Source organism: Oncorhynchus nerka, linkage group LG26, assembly GCF_034236695.1.
Source record: "Oncorhynchus nerka isolate Pitt River linkage group LG26, Oner_Uvic_2.0, whole genome shotgun sequence".
Taxonomy (NCBI): domain Eukaryota; kingdom Metazoa; phylum Chordata; class Actinopteri; order Salmoniformes; family Salmonidae; genus Oncorhynchus; species Oncorhynchus nerka.
Window position 1 is genome coordinate 28,027,616 of NC_088421.1, and position 9,657 is coordinate 28,037,272.

Below are 9,657 nucleotides of genomic sequence, written 5' to 3' on the forward strand. Positions count from 1 at the left end.
AATGCCCCTCCTCTTCTCTAACACTGTCAATGCTATTTACAAGTCTACTCCAACACATTACATTGGTCATACCATCTACCATACCCCTTATAAATGCCCCTCTTCTCTAACACTGTCAATGCTATTTACAAGTCTACTCCAACACATTACATTGGTCATACCATCTACCATACCCCTTATAAATGTCCCTCTTCTCTAACACTGTCAATGCTATTTACAAGTCTACTCCAACACATTACATTGGTCATACCATCTACCATACCCCTTATAAATGCCCCTCTTCTCTAACACTGTCAATGCTATTTACAAGTCTACTCCAACACATTACATTGGTCATACCATCTACCATACCCCTTATAAATGTCCCTCTTCTCTAACACTGTCAATGCTATTTACAAGTCTACTCCAGCACATTACATTGGTCATACCATCTACCATACCTCTTATAAATGCCCCTCCTCTTCTCTAACACTGTCAATGCTATTTACAAGTATACTCCAACACATTACATTGGTCATACCATCTACCATACCCCTTATAAATGTCCCTCTTCTCTAACACTGTCAATGCTATTTACAAGTCTACTCCAACACATTACATTGGTCATACCATCTACCATACCCCTTATAAATGCCCCTCTTCTCTAACACTGTCAATGCTATTTACAAGTCTACTCCAACACATTACATTGGTCATACCATCTACCATACCCCTTATAAATGTCCCTCTTCTCTAACACTGTCAATGCTATTTACAAGTCTACTCCAGCACATTACATTGGTCATACCATCTACCATACCTCTTATAAATGCCCCTCCTCTTCTCTAACACTGTCAATGCTATTTACAAGTCTACTCCAACACATTACATTGGTCATACCATCTACCATACCCCTTATAAATGCCCCTCTTCTCTAACACTGTCAATGCTATTTACAAGTCTACTCCAGCACATTACATTGCTTATCATATCCTGCAACATGTTACATAATCTACTGCAAACCTAACGGTTTCGCCCCTTCCTGGGTGGGGAGACCTTCTTCCCTGTTATTAGTTTCACAGTGGTCACAATCTACTGCAAGCCTAACGGTTTCTCCCTCTCTGGGTGGGGAGACCTTCTTCCCTGTTATTAGTTTCACAGTGGTCACAATCTACTGCAAACCTAACGGTTTCTCCCTCTCTGGGTGGGGAGACCTTCTTCCCTGTTATTAGTTTCACAGTGGTCACAATCTACTGCAAGCCTAACGGTTTCTCCCTCTCTGGGTGGGGAGACCTCCTTCCCTGTTATCAGTTTCACAGTGGTCATAATCTACTGCAAACCTAACGGTTTCTCCCCGTCCTGGGTGGGGAGACCTTCTTCCCTGTTATTAGTTTCACAGTGGTCATAATCTACTGCAAGCCTAACGGTTTCTCCCCTTCCTGGGTGGGGAGACCTTCTTCCCTGTTATTAGTTTCACAGTGGTCAGAATCTACTGCAAGCCTAACGGTTTCTCCCCTCCCTGGGTGGGGAGACCTCCTTCCCTGTTATTAGTTTCACAGTGGTCAGAATCTACTGCAAGCCTAACGGTTTCTCCCCGTCCTGGGTGGGGAGACCTTCTTCCCTGTTATTAGTTTCACAGTGGTCAGAATCTACTGCAAGCCTAACGGTTTCTCCCCTCTCTGGGTGGGGAGACCTTCTTCCCTGTTAAGGCAGTTAACCCACTGTTCCTAGGCTGTCATTGAAAATAAGTATTTGTTCTTAACTGACTTGCCTAGTTAAATAAAGGTCAAATAAAAAAAACAGTTCCTCTTTTTCTATGCACAATTCTAGTCTTATGATTCAAATACATCTCACTCCATTATCCAGTGACAGGGTGGAATTAGTTATTGCCTTAACATTCATTTTAAAGTATAAATCATTTAGTCATTATCTTACCTTAAACATACCATTGATAGATTACAATCTATAAACTGATTCATCATAATTATGTCCCTAGACCAGAGACAGAGTGGGGGGAACAGGATCTCACACACACACACACACACACACACACACACACACACACACACACACACACACACACACACACACACACACACACACACACACACACACACACACACACACACACACACACACACACACACACACACACACACAAAATGTACATGCAAAGGTAGGTTGAATGGTAGTGGTTGTGAAACAGAGGTAATGAATCCCCTGTACACAACACTATAACTGATAGCACAAGTAGACCAACAAGGATATTATCAAGGGAAGGATGAAAATGTACTCTGAACAAAAATATAAATACAACATGCAACAATTTCAAAGATTTTACTGAGTTACAGTTCATATAAGGAAACCAGTCAATTGAAATAAATGTATTAGGCCTTAATCTATGGATTTGTCATGAATGTGAATACAGATATGCATCTGATGGTCACAGATACCGTAACCCTAGTCTAAACTGTGTCTAAGCAAGGGGAGAGGTAACCCTAGTCTAAACTGTGTCTAAGCAAGGGGAGAGGTAACCCTAGTCTAAACTGTGTCTAAGCAAGGGGAGAGGTAACCCTAGTCTAAACCGTGTCTAAGCAAGGGAGAGGTAACCTAGTCTAAACCGTGTCTAAGCAAGGGGAGAGGTAACCCTAGTCTAAACTGTGTCTAAGCAAGGGGAGAGGTAACCTAGTCTAAACTGTGTCTAAGCAAGGGAGAGGTAACCTAGTCTAAACTGTGTCTAAGCAAGGGAGAGGTAACCCTAGTCTAAACCGTGTCTAAGCAAGGGGAGAGGTAACCTAGTCTAAACCGTGTCTAAGCAAGGGGAGAGGTAACCTAGTCTAAACCGTGTCTAAGCAAGGGGAGAGGTAACCCTAGTCTAAACCGTGTCTAAGCAAGGGAGAGGTAACCCTAGTCTAAACTGTGTCTAAGCAAGGGGAGAGGTAACCTAGTCTAAACTGTGTCTAAGCAAGGGGAGAGGTAACCCTAGTCTAAACTGTGTCTAAGCAAGGGAGAGGTAACCTAGTCTAAACCGTGTCTAAGCAAGGGGAGAGGTAACCTAGTCTAAACCGTGTCTAAGCAAGGGGAGAGGTAACCCTAGTCTAAACCGTGTCTAAGCAAGGGAGAGGTAACCCTAGTCTAAACCGTGTCTAAGCAAGGGGAGAGGTAACCCTAGTCTAAACTGTGTCTAAGCAAGGGGAGAGGTAACCCTAGTCTAAACTGTGTCTAAGCAAGGGAGAGGTAACCTAGTCTAAACTGTGTCTAAGCAAGGGAGAGGTAACCTAGTCTAAACTGTGTCTAAGCAAGGGGAGGGGTAACCTAGTCTAAACTGTGTCTAAGCAAGGGAGAGGTAACCTAGTCTAAACTGTGTCTAAGCAAGGGAGAGGTAACCCTAGTCTAAACTGTGTCTAAGCAAGGGGAGAGGTAACCTAGTCTAAACTGTGTCTAAGCAAGGGAGAGGTAACCTAGTCTAAACTGTGTCTAAGCAAGGGGAGAGGTAACCCTAGTCTAAACTGTGTCTAAGCAAGGGAGAGGTAACCTAGTCTAAACCGTGTCTAAGCAAGGGGAGAGGTAACCCTAGTCTAAACCGTGTCTAAGCAAGGGAGAGGTAACCCTAGTCTAAACTGTGTCTAAGCAAGGGAGAGGTAACCCTAGTCTAAACTGTGTCTAAGCAAGGGGAGAGGTAACCCTAGTCTAAACTGTGTCTAAGCAAGGGGAGAGGTAACCTAGTCTAAACTGTGTCTAAGCAAGGGAGAGGTAACCTAGTCTAAACTGTGTCTAAGCAAGGGGAGAGGTAACCTAGTCTAAACCGTGTCTAAGCAAGGGAGAGTAACCTAGTCTAAACTGTGTCTAAGCAAGGGAGAGGTAACCTAGTCTAAACTGTGTCTAAGCAAGGGAGAGGTAACCCTAGTCTAAACTGTGTCTAAGCAAGGGGAGAGGTAACCTAGTCTAAACTGTGTCTAAGCAAGGGAGAGGTAACCTAGTCTAAACTGTGTCTAAGCAAGGGAGAGGTAACCTAGTCTAAACCGTGTCTAAGCAAGGGAGAGGTAACCCTAGTCTAAACTGTGTCTAAGCAAGGGGAGAGGTAACCCTAGTCTAAACTGTGTCTAAGCAAGGGAGAGTAACCCTAGTCTAAACTGTGTCTAAGCAAAGGGAGAGGTAACCTAGTCTAAACTGTGTCTAAGCAAGGGGAGAGGTAACCTAGTCTAAACTGTGTCTAAGCAAGGGAGAGGTAACCTAGTCTAAACCGTGTCTAAGCAAGGGGAGAGGTAACCTAGTCTAAACTGTGTCTAAGCAAGGGGAGAGGTAACCTAGTCTAAACTGTGTCTAAGCAAGGGGAGAGGTAACCCTAGTCTAAACCGTGTCTAAGCAAGGGGAGAGGTAACCTAGTCTAAACCGTGTCTAAGCAAGGGGAGAGGTAACCCTAGTCTAAACTGTGTCTAAGCAAGGGGAGAGGTAACCCTAGTCTAAACTGTGTCTAAGCAAGGGGAGAGGTAACCCTAGTCTAAACTGTGTCTAAGCAAAGGGAGAGGTAACCCTAGTCTAAACTGTGTCTAAGCAAGGGGAGAGGTAACCCTAGTCTAAACCGTGTCTAAGCAAGGGGAGAGGTAACCCTAGTCTAAACCGTGTCTAAGCAAGGGGAGAGGTAACCCTAGTCTAAACCGTGTCTAAGCAAGGGGAGAGGTAACCCTAGTCTAAACCGTGTCTAAGCAAGGGGAGAGGTAACCCTAGTCTAAACCGTGTCTAAGCAAGGGGAGAGGTAACCCTAGTCTAAACTGTGTCTAAGCAAGGGGAGAGGTAACCCTAGTCTAAACCGTGTCTAAGCAAGGGGAGAGGTAACCCTAGTCTAAACTGTGTCTAAGCAAGGGAGAGGTAACCTAGTCTAAACTGTGTCTAAGCAAGGGGAGAGGTAACCTAGTCTAAACTGTGTCTAAGCAAGGGGAGAGGTAACCTAGTCTAAACCGTGTCTAAGCAAGGGGAGAGGTAACCTAGTCTAAACTGTGTCTAAGCAAGGGAGAGGTAACCTAGTCTAAACTGTGTCTAAGCAAGGGAGAGGTAACCCTAGTCTAAACTGTGTCTAAGCAAGGGGAGAGGTAACCTAGTCTAAACTGTGTCTAAGCAAGGGAGAGGTAACCTAGTCTAAACTGTGTCTAAGCAAGGGGAGAGGTAACCCTAGTCTAAACCGTGTCTAAGCAAGGGGAGAGGTAACCCTAGTCTAAACTGTGTCTAAGCAAGGGGAGAGAGGTAACCCTAGTCTAAACTGTGTCTAAGCAAGGGGAGAGGTAACCCTAGTCTAAACTGTGTCTAAGCAAGGGAGAGGTAACCTAGTCTAAACTGTGTCTAAGCAAGGGGAGGTAACCTAGTCTAAACTGTGTCTAAGCAAGGGGAGAGGTAACCTAGTCTAAACCGTGTCTAAGCAAGGGGAGAGGTAACCCTAGTCTAAACTGTGTCTAAGCAAGGGAGAGGTAACCTAGTCTAAACTGTGTCTAAGCAAGGGAGGTAACCTAGTCTAAACCGTGTCTAAGCAAGGGGAGAGGTAACCTAGTCTAAACCGTGTCTAAGCAAGGGAGAGGTAACCCTAGTCTAAACTGTGTCTAAGCAAGGGGAGAGGTAACCCTAGTCTAAACTGTGTCTAAGCAAGGGGAGAGGTAACCTAGTCTAAACTGTGTCTAAGCAAAGGGAGAGGTAACCCTAGTCTAAACTGTGTCTAAGCAAGGGGAGAGGTAACCCTAGTCTAAACCGTGTCTAAGCAAGGGGAGAGGTAACCCTAGTCTAAACCGTGTCTAAGCAAGGGGAGAGGTAACCCTAGTCTAAACCGTGTCTAAGCAAGGGGAGAGGTAACCCTAGTCTAAACCGTGTCTAAGCAAGGGAGAGGTAACCCTAGTCTAAACCGTGTCTAAGCAAGGGAGAGGTAACCTAGTCTAAACTGTGTCTAAGCAAGGGGAGAGGTAACCCTAGTCTAAACTGTGTCTAAGCAAGGGAGAGGTAACCCTAGTCTAAACTGTGTCTAAGCAAGGGGAGAGGTAACCCTAGTCTAAACCGTGTCTAAGCAAGGGAGAGGTAACCTAGTCTAAACCGTGTCTAAGCAAGGGGAGAGGTAACCCTAGTCTAAACCGTGTCTAAGCAAGGGGAGAGGTAACCCTAGTCTAAACCGTGTCTAAGCAAGGGGAGAGGTAACCCTAGTCTAAACTGTGTCTAAGCAAGGGGAGAGGTAACCCTAGTCTAAACTGTGTCTAAGCAAGGGGAGAGGTAACCCTAGTCTAAACTGTGTCTAAGCAAGGGGAGAGGTAACCCTAGTCTAAACTGTGTCTAAGCAAGGGGAGAGGTAACCCTAGTCTAAACCGTGTCTAAGCAAGGGGAGAGGTAACCCTAGTCTAAACCGTGTCTAAGCAAGGGGAGAGGTAACCCTAGTCTAAACCGTGTCTAAGCAAGGGGAGAGGTAACCCTAGTCTAAACCGTGTCTAAGCAAGGGAAGAGGATCATATCAAAGATCATTTAGCTATTTGATTTCCAATTTAACCCCTTAAGGTATCAATAATATAAATAAAAAATTATTGGATGAAACATTGAATTTGGCAAAATATCTCCTTATTTTCCATAAACAAATTGAACTGGTACCAAGGACCTTCAGAAGAGTGTTGTGAGGCTTGTGTCCTAGAGAAAAATGGAGAACACCGGTATGTTTGTGAGAGTCTCAGCTGTCCACAGAGTGGTTATATTAGTGTGTAGCCCAAACCATTTTGACACTATAGACAGAAGTTGGCAGAAGAGGCTGTTCCGACGTCAGACGAGTCTTGTGAGGTTTGTGGGCTTCCTTGAGCAAAATGGAGAACACCAGTGTGTTCTTTCAATAGAGTGGTCATAATCATTTGTAGGCAATTCCAACTTTACAGACATTTTTGCAAGAAGACCGATTTTCAGGATGCCTCATGCTCTGACAAACCCCGCTCCAGCTCTGCCACCTTTCACCACAGATGCAGGAGGGGGATATTGGCAGATGCGATGGATTGAGCACTTGCAGAAAAACTGATATCTCTAGCTTAAACAAACAGATTTTGATGGGGATTGTTTTATGTTAATTCGATTTCTGGAAATTGTAGGCTAAGAGTTTAAAAAAAAGGTAGGGGCGTGGATCAGAAAACCAGTCAGTATCTGGTGTGACCACCATTTGCCTCATGCAGAGTGACACATCTCCTTTGCGTAGATTTGATCAGACTGTTCCTTATGGCCTATGGAATGTTGTCCCACTCCTCTTTAATGTCTGTTCGAAGTTGTTGGATATTGGCGGGAACTGGAACACGCTGTCGTGCACGTCCATTCAGAGTATCCCAAACATTCTCAATGGGTGACATGTCTGGTGAGTATGCAGGCCATGGAAGCACTGGGACATTTTCAGCTTGCAGGAGTTGTGTACAGATCCTTGCGACATGGGGCTGTGTATTATCATGCTGAAACATGAGGTGATGGAGGAGGATGAATGGCACAACAATGGGCTTCAGTGAGGACGACGAGCAAGCAGGTGAGATTCCCAGAGACGATTTCTGACAGTTTGTGCAGAAAATCTTCAGTTGTGCAAACGCACAGTTTCATCAGCTGTCCGGGTGGCTGGTCTCAGATGATCCCACAGGTGAAGAAGCCAGAAGTGGGGCTCCTGAGCTGGTGTTGTTACACGTGGTCTGCATTTGTGAGGACAGTTGGACGTACTGCCAAATTCTCTAAAACGACGTTTATGGTAGATAAATGAACATTCAATTATTTGGCAACAGTGCTGGTGGACATTCCTGTAGTCAGCAAGCCAATTGCACCCTCCCTCAAAAGTTGAGACATCTGTGGCATTGTGTTGTGTGACTGCACATTTTAAAGTGGCCTTTTATTGTCCCCAGCACAAGGTGCACCTGTGTAATGGTCATGCTGTTTAATCAGCTTTTTGATATGCCCCACCTGTCAGGTAGATGGATTATCTTGGCAAAGGAGAAATGCTCAGTAACAGGGATGTAAACAAATTTGTGCACAAAAAATACGATTTTTGTGCGAATGGAAAATTTCTGGAAACTTTTATTTCATTTCATGAAACATGAGACCAACACTTTATATTATATTTTTGTTCAGTATATATGCTACCTGACATATTACAATACAGCTATAGACAAAGACATTATACAACAATAGTAACAACTACGAAGAACAATATACAAATATCGCACAACTCACTCTGCACGCACACCATCCCACAAGCTCAGAAATATGAGTCCAGCAGTTGTTGTGCAGGACAGAGATGTGCTTGCTGCTCTCTCTGTGACTGCTTGAAGTAGACCGAGGGGGAGGCATGAGTTTGTGATCTGGGACCCAAGCTGACTGCCTGTGATGACCCCACAGTGTCATAAGGCCCCTGGCAACCATGACCCCTAGCAACAAATCGTTGGCCAGGGTCCTAGGTGTGAAGGGCCAGTTTATGACCCCCCTGGCCTGCTTGGTTCCAGTGGGGGAGGGTAGCCTACTACAGAAGTTAGAAAGAGAGGGCTGTGAGAGAGCTGTGATATGGTGTGCTAAGAGTCTCTGGCAGGGAATTCAGAACATATTGGTCATATCACTGTATCACTAACTAACCCCCAGGCCTGTTGGACAGAAAGACCCACTACATCTCAGAGACTTTAAGCATAATTACAGACACAATATGGAAGACTTTCACTGAAATCCCAATCGACCTCTGCCCCTTAGGGTATGGAAAAATATCACCCATCCAATTAAACAGCAATGTAAAGCAATTACCATGTAATCCTATATGCACCTTCCAGAACTAAAGGAGTGCCTGGAGGAGAGTTGAGGAGAACTGGAGATTGATTTGGAATTCAGTAAATGTCTGCCCACTGGGCAAAAACTGGTTGAATCAACATTGTTTCCATGTCATTTCAACCCCAAAAATAAATGTGCTGATGTTGAATCAATGTGGAAAAATCATCAACATACAGTCTGTTTTTCACCCAACTTTTAACCTAAATCCAATGACATAGTGCATTTTTTGATTTCACTTTAAATTCACATTAGTTGACAACTCAACCAAATGTCAATCAAAACTAGACGTTCAACTGACATCTGTGCCCAGTGGGTGATTAGTTAGCTGCCTAGCAACTTTGTATACTAAACACCCCTAGGCGCACTGCATCCATTTTTAACATGGTTTGGAGTTTATTCCTGACTATTTTGACAAAGTCTAACTCATTCGAACTCAAAGAGCAGGGCTGTTAACCCAACAGCGTTTCCCGGCTGACAGACCAGCACGACTCCAGCAAGCACTGCAGCTGGGTTCCCATGGTAACAGGCAAAGAGACTAGCAGCACTGTGACTCGGAGCAAAACACCCCACACCAGCCTCCTCCTTTTCCTCCACCTACTTCTTCTTCATCTTCTTCTTCTCTGTCCCCCTATTGTACTCTCTTTCACTCCTGCGGCTGCATTCACCCGTCTGGGAATCTCCCTTTATTTCCATCCATCTCTGTATGCCTCTCTATCTCCTCCTCCAGTTGACTTGTCCTGACATCTATCTATCCATCTCCATATTTATGTCTTTCTCTCTCTCCCTACAACCCCACCAGGTTTTCATTATTTGTTAATCAATTGAATCATGGCTGGAACAAAGGCCTTCACCCAATGGTATCTCTCCATCAACAGAAGACCTGTGTCC

At 44.6% G+C, this 9,657-nt stretch overlaps 1 protein-coding gene across 1 annotated transcript in view; it reads right to left on the bottom strand.

Annotated features, from left to right (window-relative positions):
- Positions 1-8,049: 8,049 nt before the first annotated feature.
- LOC115125020 (adhesion G protein-coupled receptor E3-like) overlaps positions 8,050-9,657 on the bottom strand; it is a 14,460-nt gene continuing 12,852 nt past the window's right edge. Inside the window, exon 20 of the mRNA XM_065010950.1 lies at positions 8,050-9,657. This exon is cut by the window's right edge and continues 762 nt beyond it. The gene's annotated coding sequence lies outside the window, so the exon portion shown is untranslated.